Source organism: Eptatretus burgeri, chromosome 1 (assembly GCF_056783735.1).
Source record: "Eptatretus burgeri isolate ZD-2024b chromosome 1, Ebu_testis_v1, whole genome shotgun sequence".
In the NCBI taxonomy this organism is placed as follows: Eukaryota; Metazoa; Chordata; class Myxini; order Myxiniformes; family Myxinidae; genus Eptatretus; species Eptatretus burgeri.
In genome coordinates, this window is record NC_140961.1 from 109,563,966 (window position 1) to 109,577,837 (window position 13,872).

General features: G+C 41.1%; 1 long non-coding RNA gene across 3 annotated transcripts in view; it reads right to left on the reverse strand.

The window, feature by feature from the left end:
• LOC147035162 (uncharacterized) overlaps nucleotides 1–13,872 on the reverse strand; it is a 257,319-nt gene that overhangs the window by 142,134 nt on the left and 101,313 nt on the right. For all 3 annotated transcript variants that reach the window (XR_015061556.1, XR_015061558.1, XR_015061557.1), the window contains exon 2: nucleotides 10,123–10,275. This is a non-coding gene — a long non-coding RNA (uncharacterized LOC147035162). The remainder of the gene's footprint in view (nucleotides 1–10,122; nucleotides 10,276–13,872) is intronic.

Genomic DNA, 13,872 nt, shown 5'->3' on the forward strand with positions numbered 1-13,872 from the left:
AGCCGTGCCTACCCATCACTTCCCTGATGGATTTAATCAAAAGGCAGCATGTTGCACTTCACAAACATATTACATATCTATCTGTGAGTCTCAATGAGGATACAAAATGAAGCAAAACACATGGAAAAGGATATTTTATAACATGTAAATGGTGTCATGGTTGTGGTTTGTATGCTCATTCTCTGTACTTTTATATCTTTTTCTATTGATTAGAGAAATATTACGATATATAATTTTGCGTGCTCCTTCCTTGTCCCTCTAAAGGGTTCCTGCGGTCGTAGAATAATAAATCTTACCTTTGGAACCATTCCATTGACCTCCCTTTCCCGATTCTTCAATCGAGGCTAAGTGGCTAATGGGATCTAGCCTTAAAGAGAGCTTTTAAAAGAGGTATCATTATGATTATATGGACACTAATTTTTGTTCCAAGTAAATACATTATGAGCTTCCAAACCAAGTAAATGCACCATTAGCTTTCCAACAGTACCATTGTTATTATTCTACAACGGCAGGAACTCTATGGAATGAAGCGACACACACACACACACACACACACACACACACACACACACACACACACACACACACACACACACACACACACACACACACACACACACACACACACACTTTAGTAATAGATGTGATCTCTTTTTCACACATGCTTCTATTGAATAGTCCCACAGAATTTAGGTACAGTATATGCATTTTAGATGCTATTGTAAGGGGTTAGACATATTTTGTGAACAAGAGTGATAGAATTTGGCCAACTACTATCCTCTATAAGACCCAAACACCCCCAATACCTCTCCCACCCATCCCCTTTTCCCATTCTCTTCCCTTAGCCACAAGTCCCATACATTCCTCTAATTTCTTTCCCTGTCTTTCAACTTCTTGAAAAAGTGCATTATTTTCTATCTTCTGGTCACCTTGCTCTTCCATGAAGTTAGACAAAACGATTGGGAGAGGGAGGTCGGAAAGGGGTGCAGGTTATGTCATCACAAATTTATTGAACTTTATGGTGATATTGATAAAATTTAAAGAGCATAATAAAACATTACTAACTAGAATGGGTACTCGGTTTTGTGCATACCTCCGCCAGTCTGAACAGTTTACATTTTGTATCCCACTGATAGGCCGGATCTGGATTCACACCTGAACCAAAATCTAATCTGCCTCTTCTTGTCGCAGACCAAACTCAACCACTAAGTTTTATCCAAATCCGTCCACAACTTCTTGAGATATCATGCTATATATCGTTGTTGGCCCTGTCTCTCAATGGTGAAGAATCACTAAAAAAAATTATAGTATCTGGATCTGTAGCCATATCTTCACCAAAATCGAATCGATTCGTCCTTGTCACACACCCAACCTGCCCACCAAATTTCTTCTGAATCCGTCCATAATTTTTTGAGATATCCTGCACACAAGCGAACAAACAAACAAGAAAAAGACCATGCAGAGCTCATTACTTGCAAAATCCATCCCCTCTCCAAAGGTTGCCATGGATACATCAAATTGTCCATTTCATTGAGATTATAATTGACAATCTTAATCGAAGCTCAGGTTAATCGGATGAAAATTGATTATTTTTCTGATTGAAATTGATGATTTCAGAAATTTGACCTTGAGTTGACCTTTGACCTTTTGACCTCAAAAATAGTTTGTTTAAAAATTCAGTGATGGACTATGCAATTGCTGCTTAATTTTCAGGTAAATCGGATGAAAATTGATGATTTTGGAAATTTGACCTTGAGTTAACCTTTGATCTTTTGTTCTCAAAAATAGTTGGTTTCCAAATTCAGTAAAATGCACTCTGCAATTGCTGTTTGATTTTCAAGTCAATCGGATGAAAAAATGTCGATTTTAGAAATGCGACCTCAAGGTGACCTTTGACCTCAAAATCAATAGCCGCTTGGTTGAGACTACCTCTATAACTTGCTGAAGTTTCGTGAAGATCGTTTTAAAATAGTGACCTGTAGGCGATTGACAAACAGACAAACAAACAAACAAACAAACACAGACAGACAGAATAACGAAATCGACTGACCAATTCACTTGAAAAATCTTCGATTTTGCAAGTAACAAGAAAGACGCCTTACAGAGCACGATACTTGTGAAATCCCTAAAACAAATTTCACTTTAACAACAATTGCTGGTTGAATTCAGTGACCAAATATGCAAATCCTCTTCAAATTTCAAGTCAATCAGATGAAAATTGATGACTTTAGAAATTTGGCCTATGTTGACCTTTCAACCTCAAAAATAATTGGTGATTGATCTCACCTGATTTGCAAATCCTGTCAATCAGTCATGTGATTTGCAAATCCTGTTCAAATTTTAAGTCAATTGGATGAAAATTGAGGATTTTAGAAACCTCACCTGTTGTTGACCTTTGGCCTACGCTGACCTCAAAAATAATTAGTGGTTGAAATCAATGACCTGATATGCAAATTATCTTTAAATTTCAATTCAATCAGATGAAAATTGAGGATTTTAGAAATTCCACCTAAATTGTTGACCTTTGGCCTATGTTGACCTTTTGACGTCAAAATCAATAAGCTTCTTGCTTATGACAAACACCACTATTTGGTGAAGTTTTGTGAATATCAGTTTAAAATTGTGACTTGTAGGGGATTGACAGACAGACAAACAGATAAACACATAATCACAGACCAGCTCAACCAACACACTTGTGAATCTTCGATTTCGCAAGTAACAAACAGACAGACAGGGGGTGAAAACATTACCTCCGTCTATCGCAGATGGTGAGGGTAAAAATGATCACAATCATAAACTTGATTTATAAATGAGAAGGAACGAGATTAATAAAATATTATTGGAAAACACGCATGCGTACCTGAAAAGACAGCTGTAAGTTAGTTCTGGTGCACGTGAAGTAACACAAAATTTTAAACAGGACAGGAAAGTATGTTTTCCCTTTTTTGTTGCTTCACCAGCAGATGAATGTACAAGATCAGACTCATCATACATATATAATACACAATATACCTTTATATAATGTTACCAGTCTTTAAAATCGCATTAGTTTGACACTTGAACTGATCGCCCACCTCCACAATCATAGAAGGCTCATGAAAACCCATTGCTCGATGCAAAGCACTTGCATTACACAGGTCACATTAACAATTAACAAACTACCCGAAGACAGGTGTTTCATCAGTTTAGATCTGGTTACATTTTAATGTGACCAAAAGTGTAATGCTTCAGCAAAGAGAATATCATGAAAGATAAGAGAGAAGAGTGGAATTGGATAAACAGGAAGAAGTGTTTTTTTAATGGATGATCGAAAACAAGAATAATTGGGTGCAAATAAATGAGCAGACAGGTTGTACTTACAATGTCCATTGATAGGATGTGCCAACCAAGTCAGAATGTCCAATTTGGCCATCTAGGACAGCAGCAAAATGATGTTATGTGAAACATCCAGACGAGCTTGTTTCTCAGAATTACATCAATTGTAAATTACTCACTTTTCTTAATTTATTGACTCGTGCTGTAATCTCTTGTGATCTTCGTGCTCTCACGAAGTTTGAGTGAAGAGAATGTATTTTCTATTGTGTGTGATGTTTCCGGAAAAAAATGGCAACACAAAAGGAGATGGAATTGACAAAAATTGGGAAGGTGATGAAGACATCTTCACCAACCTGGCCAAGAGTCGACCCTACTCCTCTGAGTCGCCTTTGGAAGAAGCCTGAACTTCCAGGTCAGTATCGCATAGCTGTCACTCCATCCATGGAGGTCTCAGCTTCTGAGGATACTATGAAAAGGCCAAATGAGGGAGAAAAGGAATGAGTTGGTCGACACAATCACTCAAATTAGTGGTGCTGGAGAAGGTAGAAAGATTCAAGACTCAATAGTAAGCATTGAAAAGATCAAGATGCCACCAACCTGACAATGGTGAGAGGGCAATATACCTTGTGCCCAAGGTTTGTATCATGAAATTCCCAAGGTTTTCGACTGCATTTACAAAAACCACGTCAAGATAGGATGAAGGAGCTCCAGCCCCACAAAGAACAATCACACTCAATTTCACAATACAAAAACCTCGTATTTTTCATCAAAAAGTAGTAAGCAAGGTGAAAACATCGGTGGCTTAATGGTTAGAGCATTTGTTGAGTCTGGGTGGTCAACAGTTCAATTACCATCCTGGCTGAGTCATCCGAAGGACTTAAATAATGGTGTGTTGGGCTTCCTTGCTTAACACTCAGCATTTAAAGGATAGAACGTGGATAAACCCCAAATAGTTGTAATCCTTGGGGAGGAGGAAATTCTAACTTTATAATTGCCACACAAAGTGAGGAGACAAAAGCAATGCATAACGATGGCGTCGCTGGTACCCAGAGTGCTCTGAGAAGTGATGTCACTTCCCCCCAAGCCCAGGGGCTATGTTTGTATCAACTGACAGTCCTGCGTTGTATCTCGTCTATTCGTCTGTATGTTCATGTGTGTGAGATGTGCGAGTGGCAGCTCCTCTACAAGCCTAGATCCTGGAAACAACATCAACAAACATTCCACATTAGCATGTACCTTATTGCACATTTGTAATGCATTTGTAATGCACCCCTTTGTAAAGAGCGACAGTGGAAGTGGGGATGGAGAAAGGAAGAGGGAAATAAGGAAGGAGAAGCACATATAGATAAATAAGGAAGAAGAAAGAGGATGGAGCAAGAACAGGAATCAGTTTTATCAAAAAATATTATAAATCATAAACAGGTTTATGTCCATTAAAGGCCGGTTTAATGCAATTCACATCCCTGTTAATGTACCATTATCGCTATCAATTTGATTAATTTATGCCATTTTTCTTTAATTACTTACAGGATAACAGTGTGTGTTTGAAGTAAGCACTTTAAAATGAGAGTTGGTAATCAAGATGGTTATTGACATCATTGTCAAAGGTTGACAAATGATAATTTAATTTAAAACTAGAACAGCACGTGGGAGAGAGCATACCTCCGCCAGGCAAAACATTTTTATCCCATGCTTTTTGAAAAAAAATGATGGATATTGTAAACAGTTCCATCTGTCTGTCCATCCGACTATCTCCTAAAAGGTTGTGCAGAAATTCGCCAAACTTTGTGCAGTTGTGCAGAAATTCGTAGTTATGATCAGCACATGGCAAGAAGGTACAAGAGCAGAATCATATTTGGCCTCACCCCCTCGGGCAGAGTCAAAAAGTCAAATGACAAAAATGCAATGATGGGCCCAGTTTAAAAAAGTTTTAAATGGAAATTTCTTTATGCAATCAACATTGGGGGGACACATGAAATATTTAACGATTTTTTTAAAAAATGGTCTCCAGGTTCATGCCACAGAGGGTGGGGATTACAGAGGTCAAAACGGGAAAATAATTTTTAACTATAAATTTGATATTAGGTCTTTCGTGTTTGAACTTTTTGACATGTTTAAATTTTGCTTTAGGTGGGACGCGTGGGAACTTGCGATAGCACCCAATCGACTTCACTCTTGTACGTATTGTATCTCACTGATAGGTCGGATCTGCATCCAGACCATAATCAAAATCGAATTGGCTTGTTCTAGTCACCTACCCAACTCATCCACCAAGTTTCGTCTGAATTCGTCCAAAACGTTCGTTTTTCGCCCTATATCTCAGTTATGAAGAATCACTTCAGAAATTAAAAAAATCTTCTATCCGGATCGGGATCTGGATATTCACCATAATAATTAGTCATGTGATTTGCAAATCCTGTTCAAATTTTAAGTCAATTGGATGAATATTGAGGATTTTAGAAATCTCACCTAAGTTGTTTTTAGAAATCTCACCTAAGTCTCACCTAAATCTGACCTAAAATTCATACTTGTCACACACCCAAACTCTCCACCAAGTTGTGTCCGAATCCGTCCATAACTTTTTTAGTTGTCCTGCTCACAGACAAATCAACAAACAAGAAGAAGACGTCATGCAGAGCACGATACTTGCAAAATCCATAAAACAAATTTGACCTCAAAAATAATTGGTGGTTGAATTAAATGACCAAATATGCAACTTCTCTTCAAAATTGAAGTCAATCGGATGAAAATTGACAATCTTAGAAATCGGGAGAAATACCTCCTTAGTTGTAGACCTTGGGCCTATGTTGACCTAAAAAATAATTATCTGGTTGAATTCAATGACCTGAAATATATATCCTCTTAAAATTTCAACTCAATTGGAGGAAAATTTAGGATTTTAGAAATACCACCTTAGTTGTTGACCTTGGGACTACTGTATGTTTATCTTTTGGTCCATGTTGAGCTCAAAAGTAATTGGCTCGTTGAATTCAGTGACATGAAATATAAATCATCTTCAAATTTCAAGTCAATCTGATGAAAATTGAGGATTTTAGAAATCCCACCTAAGTTGTTGGCCTTTGGCCTATGTTGCCCTTTTGACCTCAAATACAATAGGCTTCTTCCTTATGACAAACTCCACCATGTGGTGAAGTTTCGTGAAGATCGGTTTAAAATTGCGACCTGTAGGTGACAAACAGACAGACAGACAGAATACGAAAATCGACTAACCAATATAATCGTGCAAAGCATGAAACTTGCGAGATCCAACTAAACAATAGTTGCCATGGAAACAGCAATTTGGTAATTTCGAAAATTTAACTTATCAAGTGTTTTACATGATTGAATGTTATCCATAACAAACTTGGTTGATACATTTTCTAATTGTGACCTAATGGGTGTTTTACACATTTGGATGGCCTTAACCTTTGACTAAGTTTGACAAAATTTTCCTCACATATTCTAGACATACCTAGTAAAAAATATTCTGTGTCGGTTTCAATTTGATGTGTTGAAAAATTACTGAGGCATGGTAATAAATTCACAAAAGGCCCATTTGATTATAATGGGTGATATTGTTGTCATGGAAACCCTTGACATGTCAAACAAGCTGAATTGATCGTTTTTATTTTTGGTGAACCAGGTCCTTTGACCCAACATGCAAATCCTATTCAAATTTTAACTCGATCAGATGAAATTTTCACTCTTCTAATCAGATCAGATGAAATGATCAGATGAAATTTTCACCTTGACCTTTTACCCTTTGAGCTTTTCACCTCAACATGCTTCTAGGTTTTGATTGGTGAACCAATTCCGTGACGAGAATGCAATTTCTGTTCAACCTAGCAGAGTACCCTCTCTTCAGGTGTTGTGACACTGTGCATGACTTGCTGATAAAAGTATCGTCTATGTATTTCAAGAAGATTCTATAGATGTTTGTGTGGTGTGTCTGAAGGGGTCAACGGGTCTACAGGTCTAAATGGTGTAAAGTGTCAACGGGTGTAAAGGTCTAAAGGGTCTAAGTGGTCCAAAGGGTCTATAGGGGTCTTAAGAGGTCTAAATATCTAAAGGGCATTTTCCAATACCAGTTGGGGTCAAAAGGAGGATAATGGGTCTCAAGGTATAAGTGTCAAGGGGTCTATGTGATTTAAAGAGTGCAAATGCCATCAGGAGTCTAAGGGGTCAAAAGGGATCTAAAGTGTATAAATAGATCCCTCTGGATCTATCCTCTGGAAGATCTATCCTGGATAAATAGATCCGGAATGCCCTCTGGAGGATTCTTGGTCTTTGTGGGGTGCCACCAAAACTGATCAAGCTGATGTCTGAACTATACTCTGGTACTGAGAGTGCTATGAGATGTGGTGATACCATCTCTGACTTATTTCTAGTTGTTACTGGAGTTTGTCAGGGGTATGTACTGGCCCCCTCACTTTTCAGAAGTTTTATGGACTGGATTCTGGGGAGGATGTCAGAGAGATCAAGCTGTGGTGCATCGTTTGTGAATGTCAAGATATCTGACCTTGATTTCGCAGATGATGCCGTCATCTTTCTGGAAACTGGAATTGTGGGCAGGAGGATGGATAAGTTTAAAAAGGAATTGTGTGCGGGAGGGTGTTGGATACTGGGGTTGGTCCAGCATGGGCATGCCAAGATGGGCTGAATGCCCCATTCCTGCACCAAGGTTCCTTGTGTGTATTTGTAAGATCAAGTTATGAAGGGTGATTTTTTTCACAGTAAATAACAACACTGTGGCCATGTAGATCCATAGTTCCGGCTCTGCATACTTATGTGAAATGAAACACCGAGTCACTAGATGGCTGACGGCTACATGGAGCACAGACTAAATGGGAATTAAATTCGGTGGTGAAATGTTTTAGACCCGCTCCGAGTCTGGGAGGTCGGCGGTTCAAACCCTGGCCAAGTCGTACCAAAGACTTTTAAAATGGTACGTGTTGCTTCCTTGCTTGACGTTCAGTATTTAAAAGGTTAAGAGTACGGACAATCTCCATAGGTTGGCATCCATGGGGAGGAGAAAATTCCTCCTGAGGAAATGGCCCACTCAGTGCGGTGAGAAGGTGGCACCATTATTGTGGGGTCGTTGGTACCCAGAGTGCCACGGGAAGTGACGGCTCTTCCCCCAAGCTCAGTGGCTGTGTTTGTCTCGTCTGACAGTTCTGTGTTGTGTCTCGTGTATTCATCTGTATGTCCATGTGTGTGCAATATGTTTGTGGAAGCTCCGTACAAGCCTTAGATCTTGCAATAGAACAAAAATCTGCATGTTAGTGAAGCAGTGATTAAATCCGGCAGTCAGGGACTTGGGCTAACTTGATGTAGGTTGAAACCAGGCAGTCAGTTACTTCTGCTAACTCGATGTAGGTTGTAAACCAGGCAGTCAGTTACTTCTGCTAACTCGATGTAGGTGTAAACCAGGCATTCAGATAATTGGGCGAACTTGATGTGGGTTGTAAACCAGGCAGTCAGCTACTTGGACTAACTTGATCGAGGTTGAAAACCAGGCAGTCAGCAACTTGGGCTACCTCGATGAAGGTTGTAAACCAGGCAGTCAGCTAATTGGGATAAATTGAGGTAGGTTGAAAACCAGGCAGTCAGCTACTTGGACTAACTTGATGTAGGTTGAAAACCAGGCAGTCAGCAACTTGGGCTACCTCGATGAAGGTTGTAAACCAGGCAGTCAGCTAATTGGGATGACTTGATGTAGGTTGAAAACCAGGCAGTCAGCAACTTGGGCTACCTCGATGAAGGGTATAAACCAGGCAGTCAGCTACTTGGGCTAACTTGATGGAGGTTGTAAACAAGGCAGTCAGCTACTTTGGCTAACTTTATGGAGGTTGTAAACCAGGCAGTCAGCTACTTGGGCTAACTTGATGGAGGTTGTACACCAGGCAGCCAGCTACTTGGGCTAACTTGATGGAGGTTGTAAACAAGGCAGTCAGCTACTTGGGCTAACTTGATGGAGGTTGTACACCAGGCAGTCAAAGACCTGAGCTAACTTGGTGAATGTTGTAAAGCAGCAATGATGTGAGCTCGCACACAAATTTACACACAGTGACAATATCTTAGATAAGCCTTGTGTGCACCAAATATCCAGTTATTTAAATGACTGTCTGAATTCATTCTCACCTGCTCAAACAGACCACTCATTCAACATTTTCTTAAAATGTTTTAGGCCCGCTCCGAGTCTGGGAGGTCGGTGGTTCAAACCCTGGCCAAGTCGTACCAAAGACTTTTAAAATGGTACGTGTTGCTTCCTTGCTTGACGTTCTGTTCTACCATTTACACACAGTGACAATATCTTAAATAAGCCTTGTATGCACCAAATATCCAGTTATTTAAATGACTGTCTGAATTCATTCTCACCTGCTCAAACAGACCACTCATTCACCATTTTCTTAAAAGTACCCTTTAATCCAGCATGCTTTAAACCTGTAAAGTCCCTCATGAAACTAAATGATCTTTCCTCGAGAAACGAGTCTGACATCTGACATGTCCGTCACCAAAAGACATTATGGAATGAAATATATCCCATTATTCCAAGTCCGTCTGCCTTATTCCAGGTCTGTCAAGATTTTAAGCCAGCCACCTTAACCGTTAAGCTGACACCAGGCTTATATACATACAATGCATACACTTGAAATATAAAGGATGCAAGCTGGTTGTCTTATGGTACAACAGGAAAAGAAGATGGAAGAATATTTAGTGGGAGGGGTAGAGTGGATCACAAGACATGAGAAGACAAATGGCCATTCTATGTACTAACATGTGAAGGACTTGGTCAAAGTGGCTTACCGGGAGATAGTAGTCAACGAAGATTCCTCACCGAGTGGTGCCTGCCACCTGGTGGTAAAGAAATATCGGGTACAGTGTCTGCCATTGCTAGAATTGGTGTTGTCAGGTAGCCATGAGTTGGTTCCAGGTTATTGAAGACTGATTTTCGTGCCTCTGATGCAAAGAAGGTGTTGCATAAGAAAGGCAATTACACATCATGAATTGCTATTTCAATTTGGTAATGAAAGACTGTTTAATGAGTTAACGTTTCATCCAATCAGATACTAATTTCAATAAGTAATTGTTGCCTGAGGAATGACGTTCCTTTTATGTCACAAATTAGACAACAACAAAACAACAAACATCCAGGCATTTTAATAACTGAAAGATGATGGCATTATATCAGCAGTTGACAATTCAAACGTTTATAATATTGTATTGTTGCGTCAGGAAGGGCATCCGGCGTAAAACATGTGCCAAATCACTATGCGGATCATACGGATGATCCGCTGTGGCGACCCCGAACGGGAGCAGCCGAAAGAAGAAGAAGAAGAAGAAGAAGAAGAAGAAGAAGAAGAAGAAGAAGAAGAAGAAGAAGAAGAAGAAGAAGAAGAAGAAGAAGAAGAAGAAGAAGAAGAAGAAGAAGAAGAAGAAGAAGAAGAAGAAGAAGAAGAAGAAGAAGAAGAAGAAGAAGAAGAAGAAGAAGAAGAAGAAGAAGAAGAAGAAGAAGATAATATTGTATTGTCATTCAATCAATATCAATGCACCGTTATTTTTCGGTGAAAGCAACTCAAGGTTTCTGTTGGACACAATAAGTACTGTAATCGGTAATCACACTGACTCCAGCCTGCTGATAGCGGCCAAGCGTGTGTGTGTGTGTGTGTGTGTGTGTGTGTGTTGTTCTTGAAGCAAAACATATTCTTTCTGCAAATATATATATATATATATATATATATATATATATATATATATATATATATATATATATATATATATATATCTATCTATCTATCTATCTATCTATCTATCTATCTATCTATCTATCTATCTATCTATCTATCTATCTATCTCTCTCTCTCTCTCTCTCTCTCTCTCTCTCTCTCTCTCCTCTCTCTCTCTCTCTCTCTCTCTCTCTCTCTCTCTCTCTCTCTCTCTCCTAGATATCGATTATTGTCAGGTTTTCCGTGTGTGTGTGTGTGTGTGTGTGTGTGTGTGTGTGTGTGTGTGTGTGTGTGTGTGTGTGTGTGTCTGCAATGTGAGGCAACACAGCACAAACCAGCAAACCAATTTCGATGAAACTTGGCGAACAGGTGCCGTATAAGCTGGGAGTGTGCGCGTTTGAGATTTGTTGCTATGCAGTGGCCGAAAAACCGCTTTTTAAGAACCCAAACGGTAACTGACGTAGCGTGGCTTCTATGGTAGGTAGAGTGACCGGACCAACTCCTGCCTATTCCTTGCATCCCCATCTAGTTATCGTGACAGCATAACATTCCACTATCTCTCATAGTTTCCGAATGGCAGCCCTCCGAATATGGAAAGGTGGTGAACCAGGGAATATGTTAAGTGACCTTGACTTCGGAAACCGTCGACGGCGGAACGTTCAAATTCGGTGTATGGATAGAGTTTAATAACTACTACAAAAATGAACCACAGCATTTTTCCAGATTCGATCACCAAGGGTGTCGGGGCTGAAATACGCAAAATTCCAAAAATACTTTTTCTCGACCAAGGTTCACTATTTTCAATACTTGTCCTACAGTTTTGAATGTGGAGAAACGAGACTTCGCAATTAAACACTTCAAGATATTTAGAAAATTTTACTAGAGCCGATTTTTGATTTAGGTTTTATTTTTCAAATGGTATTCCTGTGAGGAGTGCCAGTTGGCAAAATACGCACCAGGAAAAATCTTGCCAGGCAGAGGAACAATTGTATGTGAACCAATACGTCTTGGCAATGAATCTTCGTCGGTGGATCAGTCAGAATGAAAAGCATCGTATCCAGCGCTTCGATCCTTGCAGATCCCTCGTAGCCTACTGGCTTGTGTCTGTCTGTCTGTCTGTCTCTCTCTGTCTCTCTCTCTCCTTGCTCTACCCCCTCCCGATACAGTGCAATACCCTCCTCTCTCACGCTTTCTCTTTCACCTCTCTCTGTCTCTGAACATAATCAAATGGTGGTTATATCTGGACGGGAGTTTCTCTCCGGATGTGTCTGAGTGGTGTGTGTCTCCAGCTGGCTTGGTTTCAGACGCGTTTCAGCAGTGTTTGTCTCCAGACATGTCCTGGCGGTGTTTGTCTCCGGACACGTCCCGGCGGTGTTTGTCTCTAGACACGTCCCGGCGGTGTTTGTCTCCGGACACGTCCCGGTGGTGTTTGTCTCCAGACACATCCGGGTGGTTTATGTTTTCAGATGTGTCCGAATGGTGTTTTTGTCCAGATGGGAGTTTGTCTCCGGATCTATCCGGGCAGTGTTTGTCTCCGGACAGCTTGACTCTGGATGCGTCCGGGTAGTGCTTTTCTCCGAACGTGTCCCGGCAGTGTTTTTGTCTGAACGGGAGTTTATCTCTGGTCGTGCCCGGCGGTCTTTATGTCCTGACGGGAGTGTGTTTCCAGACGTGTCCAGATGGGAGTTAATCTCGACATGTCCGGGTGGTGTTTGTCTCCGGACAGCTTAGCTCCAGATGCATCCGGTGGTATTCATGTCTGGGCGATGTTTGTTTCTGAACGTATCCTTGCGGTGTTTATGTCTGCAGGTGAGTTTGCCTCCGGACAGGTATCTCCAGATTTATCTGGATGTGAGTTTGTCTCCAGATGTGTCTGAGCAGTGTGTGTCTCCTGCCGGCTTGGCTTCGGATGCATCCCTACAGTGTTTTTCTCCAGACATCTCCTAGTGGTGTTTATCTCCGGACACATCCGGGTGGTGTATGTTTTCAGATGCATCCGAACGGTGTTTATGTCTGGACGGGAGTTTGTCTCCAGACGTGTCCAGGTGGTGTTTGTCTCCAGACAGCTTGGCTCCAGACACGTCCGGGCAGTGTTTGTCTCCGAACGTGTTCGGGCACTGTTTTTGTCTGGACGGGAGTTTGTCTCTGGATGGGTCAAAGCGGTGTTTATTTCTGATGGGAGTTTATCTCCAGACCCTTCTGGGCGGTTTTGTCTCTGGACAGCTTAGCTCTGGACGCATCCAGGTGGTATATATGTCCGGGCGGTGTTTGTCTCCGAACGTATCCATGCTGTGTTTATGGCTCGATGTGAGTTTGTCTCCGGACGGATATCTCGATATGTGTGTGGACGGTGGTTATGTCTGGAATGTGTCCGGATGGGAGATTGTCTCCGGACGTATTTGAGCAGTGTTTGTCTCTGGAAGCGTCCGGGTGGTGTATGTTTTCAGACGGGTCCGAATGGTGTTTATTTCCTGATGGGAGTTCATCTCCAGACCTGTCTGGGTGGTGTTTGTCTCTGGACAGCTTGGCTCCAGATGCGTCCAGGCGGTGTTTGTCTCCTAACATTTCCGAGCAGTGTTTTTGTCTGGACGGGAGTTTGTCTCCGGACGTGTCCTGGTGGTGATTATGTACGGATGGGAGTTTATCTACAGACGCATCCGGGCAGTGTTTATCTCTGGACAGCTTTGCTCTGGACGCATCCGGGTGGTATTTATGTCCGGGCGACGTTTGTCTCCAAACATATTTGGGCGGGGTTTATTTCCGGACCGGAGTTTTTCTTCAGACATGTCCAGGCAGTGTTTGTCTCTGGACAGCTTGGCTCCAGATGCGT